This window comes from Chenopodium quinoa, unplaced genomic scaffold (genome assembly GCF_001683475.1).
Source record: "Chenopodium quinoa cultivar QQ74 unplaced genomic scaffold, ASM168347v1, whole genome shotgun sequence".
In the NCBI taxonomy this organism is placed as follows: Eukaryota; Viridiplantae; Streptophyta; class Magnoliopsida; order Caryophyllales; family Amaranthaceae; genus Chenopodium; species Chenopodium quinoa.
In genome coordinates, this window is record NW_018745410.1 from 4,375,983 (window position 1) to 4,388,080 (window position 12,098).

Consider the following 12,098-nt stretch of genomic DNA (forward strand, 5'->3'; position numbering starts at 1 on the left):
GCTAATCTCATCATACCCTATTCTAAAGCAATGAGTGTCAACATTCCAATATTCTAAAGCGGTATGAATGAAATCTAAGTCAAGATCTACCCCTTTAACACAATAAATTCCCCCCAGGTGAAACAAATCTAATTCTTTCCTTTCTCTAGCATTAAGAGATTGACACCATTCATGGGTGTATTGGGTGAAATTTTTGGTGACTAGAGACATGATATTATTTTTCTAAGGCCAAGAATTATTTTATTCGCTAAAATTATGAAAAGAATCGGCTGGGCAGGGGGCTATTTATGAACAAATTACGAGCAGTTTCAATCGGGGTAAAATACGGAGACAGCGCTAACTGGAGTCAGACTCCGTGATTGGCGCTAGACGCCAAAGCTTGGCGCCACAAGCCAGGCGCTACACCCAATTGCATGGCGCCAGCTGGCGCCAATTTGCCATGTCATGCGCGCTTTCTTAAATCGCGTTTTTTCCTTAAATTCGAGTCGACTAATGACTTTACGGCTCCGTTATCTTTTCTAAACATCTTTTTATTTTTTTTAATTAATATAGCTATTATATTATTATATTATTCTTTTTTGGATTTTATTTAGATTAATTTCCAAAGTTTGTTATAAACCCAGCATTTTATTTGCCTTTTCCTTTTTTTTATTTTTCTTTTAGGGGAGAGAGTCGGATACCCTCCATCAATAAAAAAATGATGACGAAATTTTTACGCAAAATTGTTTGTCACACTTTTCTTGCACACACACAAACATGCACATAATAATAAAAATAATAATAGCAAACATAAATAAAATCATAATAGTATTTATATACAAAATATGTCTAAAAAATGAGTTTAACTAAAAGGCAAAATTCTATACAAAGTCAAATAAATAATAAAAAGCACAGGTACAAACCACCTCACGCGAGAATTGTTAAAGAAATAAGTCAGTAAACATGTATAATATATGTGGACAAAAGTGGCAAATAAATAAGCTTACTCGAGTCTGGTGGCGAGGAATCGACCACTCTACGAAGCGCTCGTCCTCAGGAGCCTGAAGAATCATCTCCTCGATCGGCCCGTATGTCCCCCTGGTAATGGATAGACATACGGGGTGGCACGAACTCAGCAGCATCGTCCGGATAAAGCAAAACCAAGTCAGTGAAGCATTACTTGGGGGCTACTTAACGAAAGATAAGAGTTGAAAAATCGTACCGCCACATCCTCAGCCGGTACGGGCACTGAAGCTAACAACGGCAGTAGCTCCTTCGCATAACATCGCCCGGGGATCGTGCAAGATCACCAAAGGGGACCAGTTCCCTCTAACATGCTCAACAACCTCGCGGCGCCAAAACACTCAGCTTCCCACTCGGTGAGGTTGTTCTACCTTTTTTCAATATATTTTGCCTTGGTACGCCAGTTAGCCCCTCTAAGCAATTTGACATGATTTTAGTAATCGGCTTGATTGCATAAAGTGATCGACCTGATGAAAGATCGTCTCACTTAGCTTAAAGCGCTTAAGCATTGGCTCATCGTGAAAGGCACCGACATAGTGGTTCATTCGCAAAAGGCACCGACATACATGTTCAAAGCAAAAGAAGCGCCGACGTACATGCATAGCGGAAGCAAAATTCAAGCGAGCTTTTAGAGATTGACAAGTGGAGGTCTTCGGTAATTCTCTTTGGAAAATTATCGCAATGAATGAGGATAGCTTCAAACGAGGAAATCTTCGGCAACATTCCCTAGCTTGTGGAGAGTTGTCACAAACAACTGAGGATTGTTTCAAGAGAAATAATCTTCGATAGCATTCCCTTGGACGTGGAATATTATCAATGCGGATGAAGATTGTTTCAGGAGAAATAATCTTCGATAGTATTCCCTTGGACGCAGAATATTATCAATGCGGATGAAGATTGTTTTAGGAGAGATAATCTTCGATAGTATTCCCTTGGACGTGGAATATTATCAATGCGGATGGGGATTGTTTCAAGAGAATCAATCTTCGATAGTATTCCCTTGGACGTGGAATGTTATCATAGCGGAGGAGGATCGTTTCAGGCGAATCAATCTTCTAATTTGGAAGCAGTTACAGGCGTAGCGGTTTTCAAGCGGGATGGCATTCTCTAGCATGTAGGAGGTCATCAAAACAACAGTAAAGTAGCATCAAATCGGTTACTTTCAGAGACGTGTGCTCGACGGTGCAAGATACGCGTTTCTTAACTCTTTTACCTGTTTGAATAACGCTAGTTTGCAAGTATCAGCATTACAAGAATGATTTAGGATCGCTGAACGTTTTGAATCATTCTCCGTCCCTATCGATACTTTGACTTTTGTTTTCGAAACTTGCGTTTCTCCAAACTCAGTCAAAGTGGGGGCTTCTGTAGACACCCATTTGTGTCTACCCAAAACCAAACCCAGTGATGAGTGCCTTTCGCGTCGAATCATACTCGAATGAAGTGAAAGTGTGGAAAGTCTAGTGTTGCGGATAATTTTAATTTCTTTTCTCTTCTCTCTGTTTTTGAAAACTTATTTTAAGAAAACAGCCTATCCAGTTTGGTTGGTCCATGATATGGGTCCAATAATAGTGTAGTTGGATGAGGTTTGACAAGAGCTTTCCAACGAAAATATTATAAGCCCAATTCCGATGAATATTGAGGAAGTTATGGCCAATTTACTGAACTGGGCCCGGTTTGAGCCTTTGACAGGGTAAAGTCGTATCCCCTAATCAAAAATATTTCTTAAATCCTCTAACTAAGGTAGATAGGGAAGTAGGGCCGAATCCACAGAGAAACGGATCTTTCTATTCTTAATTAAATAATATAATCTAGATTATGAAGAAACCAAAATTTATGATTGAATAATAAACTAAACTACTAAGAGTAAAAGTGGGAAATAATAAAAGTAGGAGGAGAAACAATGAATAAAAAGCCTAGGGCATAGGTTCACCAATAAATAATATTCCAGGGTAAAACATAATAATCAATCATCAATGCATAAATTAATCAGATCATAAAGGGCTTTCGCTACGTATTACTGTCAGAGAATTAATTTACCGGTATTAAATCTCATCTTTCGAATCTCGACTTAACCATTTATAAATTAACCTGCCTATTGAAACTAGACCGAAACATTAATTCTCATCTGTCGAATCTCGAATCAATATTATCAAACTCATGCATAAAAGATCAGGCATAATCTAGTCACAGAGCATTAAATCAATCAATAGGAAATTAATCTAGCATTGATAATAAACAACAATATATTACCCTTTCATATTATTTATGGATCCCCACAAACCCTAGAAATAGAACTACTCACACATAGTAAAGACTAAACTAATCAAAGCAATAAAACAAGTCATGATGAAAGGAATAAAATAAACAACTAAAATTAAGAGAAGAGAAATCGTTACCAAACAAATATGGAATTAAGAGTAGATTAAGAACAAATGTTTTAGAGAAAGAAAATCTAAGAGAACAATTAAGAGAGTAAAGAAAGAGTAAGAAGGAGAGCTAAAATCGTATTACGAAGGAGTATTTATACTCTGTACAAAATCCTAAACTAAAACAAATTAAAACGTTGCTAATCGTCTCCTAAGAAATACACGCGCACGATCGGGCCAGGCACCGCCCGATCGGGCGCGCCTTTTTGCTCCTTGTACTAATCTCGCGCCCGGCCGAGCGCGTCTCCGGGCGACCACCTTAGCTTCTCCTGCCCGGTCGGGCGCGCCTCTGGGCGCCAGCCTCTTTAGCCGGGCGGCTCACTTGGGCCTCTATTTAGACTACGATTAGGCTCCAATTCTTCGGGTCAATCTGGGTTTCCTCTTCCAGTCTTAAATACTCGGTCTAAATGCCCCGGTATCACCTATACCAAGCCCTTAATCACCGGTTCGATGGCTCTAACCGGCCCTGGGCTATAAAATATGGTCGCGCTTCTCCAATGTTCGTGATTGCTCCAAAATATCTCGGGAAAATACTCCAAAAGCATAAATCCCTACAAAAGTCAACCAAATCTACGAAAACACTAGAAAACACCAATTAGTAATAAAAATGGCTCTAAAGAGCCAAAAACACTACTAATTACGACCAAGGGACGGGGGTAAAATACTATATAAAATAGACATAACTGCCTTATATGCGGCCCAATGATCTAGAGGAGGGCCTAATATGATTTATCATTTCTAATGCGATTAGGAATGGTTTTAGTCTTCTAGATTCTTCTAGAAGGTTCTTTTCATTCCTAATTCAATTAGCATTGATAAATTGACTTTTGTTGACTTTTCAGAGTTTTAATTAAAATCAAAGAGAATTTTTGAGCAAAATACAATTTTATCCTCCTGTAGGACAATTTTTATCTAATTTTAAGAAAACGCGTAATTTTTCAGCTAGCGCCAAACACCAGCTGTAGTGCCTGGCGCTACGTTTGGCGCCTGGCGCCAACAGCCAGCGTTGGCGCTGGTTCTGTTTTTTGTGCGCCAATGCTCTATTTTTTATATTTTATCTTTTTGGCTGATTTTTTCTATAAATAACGTCGTAAAAACTCCGTTTATCATTCACTTACAACCAGTTTTCATTCTCTCATTCTATAATCACCACCTCTCTTTCTCTTTTTCTTAACTCGTTTCTTACATACAAAATTCTGCATTCGCAAGATCTAGAAACACCTAGCCATATTCGAAGTTTCCTTCGCCCTAGACGTAAAAGGTTTAATTTCTGAGGGTTTGGTCCCAAATCTCTATTTCAATTATTTAATTTAATTGTTTGATTTATTATTTTCCTTGAAGTTACTAATGTGTGTATTTTGTTATTAGAAAGAGGTACGAGGCATCAAAGTAAGTACTTTAATGGTTTTTATTGATATTATGATGTAGAAATCATGTTTATATTGTTATTATGAGTCCTAGTATCATGTCTAGGGTAAATTTAATATCAAATATGATTGTTACGATGCTTCTTATTCTCTTCCTAATATTTATGATTGTTAGTATCATGTTAGGGTTAAAGATTTGATTTTTATTGCTTAGTGACATGCTAGGGTTTGTTATTAATCTTGTTAGTATCATGCCTAGGATCTTGCTATTATTATGCTTTAACATGATTATTATTATGATTAATATGATTGTTATTATAATGATTATTGTTTTGATTATTATTATGATTATTATTATTATTAATTATGATTGTTATTATGATGATTATTTTTAATTATGATTGTTATGATTATGATAACTATTTTTATTATTATTATGTTGCTTGATATATATTTTATTTATTTATTGCTTGATCACGCCTTTTATGCATGTTTAAAGGGAATTTGTACTTGTAATCACGCTTAATAAGATAATTAATAATCTTATTTAGGGTTAATTTGATTATAATTTCAAGTGATCGCCAATAATAGTTTATTTGTGCATTAATATTTAACCAACATAGATAAACAGGTTTAGGGTTAAACCTAATGATTGCATGTTAATCAGAAAGCGCACATGAATACGATCAGAATAAAGTAGAGGCCTATTATTAGGGCAGGTTCAATCTCTTTTAGGTTGGATTTGTACCTTTATCCCCGAACTACCAGTCATGGTTCAAGACCTATTGGAGTTGACGATCTCTTGGATCGTTAAGGGGTGTAACCTTCACCCTGCGAACGGTGTACAAGTTCCTAAAACTTGTTGGCGACTCTTTTGCTCTATCTTCTTTCCCTTTGGACGCCACCGTACTTTAGAGTATGATCACAGTGGGGTTCAAACTAGGGGTAATGCTTGAAGTATTCCCCTACAGTTACTTACTTGCCTCATAGACTTGGCGTAAGTAAGTAACCTGAACTAGGCAAAGGTGTCGTATGCCCGTATGCTTAGAACTATGGGCAAGGCGACCCGAGTAGTGGATCCTGCGGCAGCTACTGAGGTGCCTCGGATCTCCCTTACATGGCATGGTCATATCCTTGAGATACGTACTTTAAACTTTCTTTTAACTTTTTATTATTTATTTTTCTCTTTTTATGCCGTTTCTCCTTTGTTTAGGCTTGGGGATACTCGTACCTGCCTTTCCTAGCCCCTAGGGTGCTCGGGGCTGCTTGCTTTCCTATCGGCCATCGACTAGCTACGATTAGGAAAAGGCGAGCTACTTCAGCAGGCGACTTTCATCTGAGGATTCTGTCGGCGACCCGTGCGTCGGTGAGTATTTTGAGAACACATGTGTATCTTTCTTTACATATTATTATTTTGCTTTGATGATTTTCATGTGATTGCATTAGATCGATCTCCGTCCTTGGAGTTTGATCGTCGGAGTCCCTGAGGATATCCGGTCTGGCATGGTTCGTTGCCGGTTCCGGGCTCTCTACTCGGGACTCCCGGTGCTCCAGAGGACGGACGCTTGGTTTTTAGGCGAGCGCGTTCTCTGGCAGCATTCGTTAGAGGAGCCTGTGGTTCTTGTGGATCCTCCGATCCGGATGTTACGTCCGGATTTGATTTCGATATGGTGAGGACTTAAAATATGTACTTAAAATATGGTGAGTCGGTATGTCCTTTTTTTTGTATATGTACTTAAAATATTTCTATTTTTTTGCTTCATATACATTTATTTACTAACTATCCTTGTATTCTTGGAACAGGTTCCGCGGGAGACCGTGAACTGCATGGTGAGGACTATACGTGCTTTTCGAGCTGCTTATAAGAGAGCTCTCGTGACTTTGTCATGCTGGATCATCGGATGATTTCGGTAAATTTCATTTCTTTTCTTTTTCGACGAAGTTATTACATTTCATGTATTAATCTTCGTTTTGGGATTTTGCAGGATGTACAGCAACCGTCTAGCAGTCGCAGAGCACCCTGATACTTTTGTACACATTTTGTTATATTTGTAGGAAACAAATGTACATATTATTTTGTTTTGTTGTACATATGACACTTTGTCATTTATATTATTATTATTTTTTATTTCCATGTGTACGCATATAAAAGAAAAAAAAAAGCAAAAAAAAATTTTCTGAGGGAGGGAAAGGGTTCTCGACTTACCCCCCTTGAAAAAAATAACAAAAGAAAGGAAAATAGAAAAAAGAGACTAAAAAGGAAATAAGGAAAATCGAAAAAAGAAAATAGGGAAAAAAGGAAGAAGAAAAGCAAGAAAATAATAAAATAAAGTAAAAAAAAAACAAATAAAAAGAAAAGGGACTCAAGAGTTAGCAAAAGGCAAGCATATGATTAGTCTTAAGATTTCGTCAAGATTCCGTCATTATGTAAGCCAAAATATAAAAATAAACCTAAACCACATGTCGCGACAGAGAAGACGCGCGCAACTGGATGAGTTGCGCGCGTCTGTCGCGCGCACGTGATGTAGTTGCGCGTGGATGTCGTGCGCAACTCATGAGTTGCGCGCGCCACCTGTTTGTGAACTTTCCTTTGGGAGAAAATTGCCGAAAATATGCCCCTCTTGGGTCTATTTAAGCACGATTTCGTGTAGGTTTTTTTATTATCTCGCATTCATTCGCTTAGTAATATTATAAGAACTGAAAAGAAAAATCTCTCTAAATTCTTACTCTCCCTTTTATTTATTTATTTATTTATTTTTTTTATACATTGAACAATGGTGAAGACCTTTGAACAACGTTTGAAGCAATGGGTTACCTCCCTTTCAAACGAGGACAAACTGGCTTTCAAAATTTATCACCTAGACCCTCTAATGAATTATATGCAATTAGTGATTAATTTTGATTTCCTTTATGCCGCAGTTAACCATTGGGACTCTGTAGGCGTCGTTCGAAGTGCACCTACGTTAGTGTGAATATGCTTGGCACTCATAGGAAGTGGGAATTGACATAATACGATTAGGGACAAATAAAGTAGGGAGCCGCCAACAAGTTTTTAAGGAACTTGTAAACCGTTCACGGATCATAAAAAGGCAACCACGATAAGGGACAACGAAAGGCAACAACGATTGACCCGTGAAGGTTACACTCCATTCATAATCCATGATATTACTAACTCCATATGGTTCGGAACCACGAAAAGAAGATTGGGGATGATGGTACGAAGTGAGTCATGGAGTCACATTCGCCCGTTTTGGCCTCTACTCGATTCTTATAGTGAATAGCGATTCCTGCGATCTCAAAGGCATACAAACAAAATACTTAATTTGCTCCAAACTATTATTTAGCTAAATTGGTTGAATATTAATGCAATACATAATTCTATAATATTCGTGATCACTTGAATTAAGCAATAAGATTAAAAAGGAACCTAAACCGGTCGTCCAAATTATCTTATTAGGCGTGATTTTTCAATTAAATATTCCCTTTAAACATGCAATATGGTGATCAATAAATATAATAGAATAACATCAATATTGGAAGCAATTTAACAATAATTCCAACAATATAAAATCGTTAGAAAAATAATAGAAATAAAAGGAACATAATTCTTACTTTGATTCTGTTTGTTTGCAACTACAAAACAATAAACGAGTTAGTAACTTCAAGGAAACAATAATAAAACAATAATTAAATTAAATTAAATAGAATTGATTTGGGGCCAAACCCTCAAACAGTTCTACCTTTCACGCCTTGGCTTAAGGACAGAACCACGAGTAAAGTATGGACTCCTTGGAGTACTTGAAGAAGGAATTTTGAAAGAAGAAGGGTAGGCTAGTGTTTAGGCTAAAGCATAGAAGAGAGAAAAAACTAGAGAATTAATTAATGCCCCGTACATCAGAAATGAGGGGGTATTTATAGAAAAAATGTGTTGAGGGAACACACGGAACCCTAAAATGATAAAAACCCTAAAAAATTATCCCGCGACACGACACTATGTACCGTGACACGGGAAATTTCACCGTCGGACGGGAAAAATTCCCGTGACACGGTGCACATTTTGTGTGACGCGAGAAATATTTTTTAAACGGGAGAGAAAACGCGTTAAGGGTTTACGCGGAAAGGACACGGAAACCCCCGTGTCACAGCAGGTGTCCCGTGTCACGGGAAACCCCACCGTCAGACGGGAAATTTTTTCGTGACATGGTGGACTGTTGCCGTGACGCGAGAATTTTCAGTCTGCTTTTCCGTCTAAATTCATTTTTAACCCTAATTTCATTTAGCATTTTAAGTGTCGATTGATAATTTCAGGCTATTTTCTGATTTTATTATTACTTGGGCCAAAATAAGAAAATAAATAAAAATAAATAAAAAGTTTGGGCCAAAAATAAATAATAAAGCAATAAAATAAAAAAAAGTTTGGGCTAAAATTAAAAAATAAGTTTGGGCTGAAATTAAAACTATGCTTTGACCAAATATCAAGACTGATCCATGGAATATTCAAAAATTGAATTTAATTAAATACGATTTATTAAGCACTCTCGGGATTAAATACTGAACCCGACCAATAGTGGCGGTGAAAGATCGTTCATCATCGGGTTTGGTTTTGGAGAGACATTTTTAGGTGTCTATAGACTCCAACCACCATCTCTTTTTATTTAAAGGGGACGAAATTATTCCCTTTCCTGGTGAGTTCGAGGCCTTGCTAGGCTTCCCTACAAATACTCTCCTTGTGACTTACTCGCCCCCATTGTCAGATCCCAAACCTATATTCCAAAGATTTTTCGGCTTGTCCGACAATGATATGACCAATATTGGAACTGAAGAAGGCGTGAATTTAATTCAATTTATTGAACATTTCGTCGCCCCTCGTGACAACATGACTAAACAACGCTTTAATTTCGTGCTTTATGCTATTGTCTTGTTGTCAATTGTTTACTTAGGATAGGCAAAGAATATGGAGATTATTCCATGGTGTCCGTAGTAGAGAAAATAGAGGGATGTCATTCACCCGCTCCTTTGGATTTGGCAGAAACCATTTTATGCTTGAATTGCCTTAGAGGAGACCCTAACGAAAATGGTTTCACGGGAAGTCCACTCCTATTACACGTAATTTTTTTTTCGTCGTTTTTTTAGCGCAAGCCAGGAAGTTGCGCTGGAATGTCCAGCGCAATCTTCTGCACTGCTCGCGGATTGCCCGCGCAACTTATTCTGATGTGCGCGTCACCTGCTCGTGTAAAAACTGATTTTTTTTATTTATTTTTTTTTCAGATTTGGCTCATGGAGCGTTTGCGAATAGTTGATCAACAATAAAATATCGAGGCTAATGGAGTACGGACATTCCCTGGACGTCGAATCCTTTATAAGCACAACAATGAAGAGGAATGGACATCGTTTTTCTGTCACGGGGTTCCTAACATAAGTTTTGTGATTCCTTGGTGGAACATAAATATTATGGTTGGGAGTAGTCTCAATTGCCCTTACATTAGGCTTTTAAGCCTATCTGGTGCTACTTACATTTTTCCTTGCAGGCTAATGAGACAATACGGGATGAAACAAATTATTCCCCCGCAAGACTGTGATGCACCTAAAGATTTGACTTTTAGACCCGAGCAAATTTTTCGTTGGATAGAGTATTGGTCAAGTCTTCCAAGGTGGGTAGTACAAAATCCTGCTGCGAGTATTTTATTATCTTCCTTTTATAAAGCTTGGATGAATGCGACGGATAAGGGCGAATTAAACAAGGCCCGATCTCAATATCAAACTGCCACGGCTCCCAATCCACCTAAGCCTTTAATGCATTCGGCCACCACTACCCCTCCTAGTGGCCAAAACAAAGGAGTGAGAAGAAAATTAGACTTCTCATCTCCTAAGGCGCGTTCGAAGGAATCCAAAAGGAAAGCTCCCTCCAAACCCGCACAAAAAGGTGTGATAATCAAGGAACCTTCGCAATAAACTCGAAAGAGGACTCTAACAAAAGCTTCAAAAAAGGGAAAAAGGGTTGAAAAAGCTGCTATTCCTAAATTGAAGAACAATGTATGGGTCAAGAAGAAGATTGTAGGAGAAAGCTCTAAGGTTTCTGAAAATACTGCGATGGAAACTACTCCTCCATCGTCCGTGACAATTGAGGATATAGTGAAGCCTTAGAGTGTTACACAATTTCGTTGTGTTCTCTCTCTCTCTCTCTCTCTTTTTTTTTTTTTTTTTTTTTTTTTTTTTTTTTTTTTAATAAAGTGTAATCACTACTATGCCCCTATTCTTTGTTTATGATCTAGTTCAACAATGTCTCCTTTTTTTTTGAATTTGAATGAAATAAAAATGAGCTTTATGTTCTGATATTTTGATATGACCGAATCATATAGATTGCCTACGTATTCGTATCACAAAATCAGGTCATTGCGTAGTTCTAATTCTTTTATTTGTATATATTTTTTTAATTCTTTAACTCCTTAAGTAGAAATTAAATGAAAAAATTAATCAAACTTTGTTTAAAAGGAATTAAATCAAAGTATAAGTTATATATTCTCCAAGTACATGTTTATATTCACGAAACGCCCTCCTTTTATCGTAAGTAGAAGTTAAAACTTCGTTCAAACTAAAAAGTCCGGGTTCACAGTTTTACGATCAGGTGGCGCGCACACCATTTAAGGTTGCTTGAAACTATCGCGCGCAACTATTCCAGTTGCGCGCGACACCTGTACTACGAGTGTTTCGAAAAAAAAATTACTTCTGTGCTATTACCCCTCCAAGTGTGAAGATTTCTTTCGTGAAGTTCGATAAAAAATCTGAACACTTAGAACGGTTTATTATTTCTAAATTACCCCCCAAGTGTTATGTATTTATCGTGTCATTAGGTAAAATACATAACACTTAGAATCTTTCAATTAAATGCTAATTAAAGTTAGTTGTATGAATAAACGAGTTAATTCGGATTTCATATGTAATATTTCTTAAGTTGATCAATATTTATTAATTGGCGAATTTCATCTCCTCCAATGTCCATTAATCTGATGGCTCCTCCTGATAGGACTTCAATTACGTGGTAGGGACCTATCCAATTAGGTTTGAATTTCCCTCTTGGATCCGTAGGTGGACCCCTAACCTCTTTTAGTACAAAGTCACCTTCTTTTATATTTCTAGGTTTTACTCTTTTATTGAAATGACGCGCAATGCGCCTTTGGTAGACTTGTACATGATGTAAAGATCTTAATCGTCATTCATCGAATAATAAAAGCTCCTCATACCTCACTCTTACCCATTCAGCTTCCGGTAGCTTACTTTCGAGTATGATGCGTAGGGATGGTAT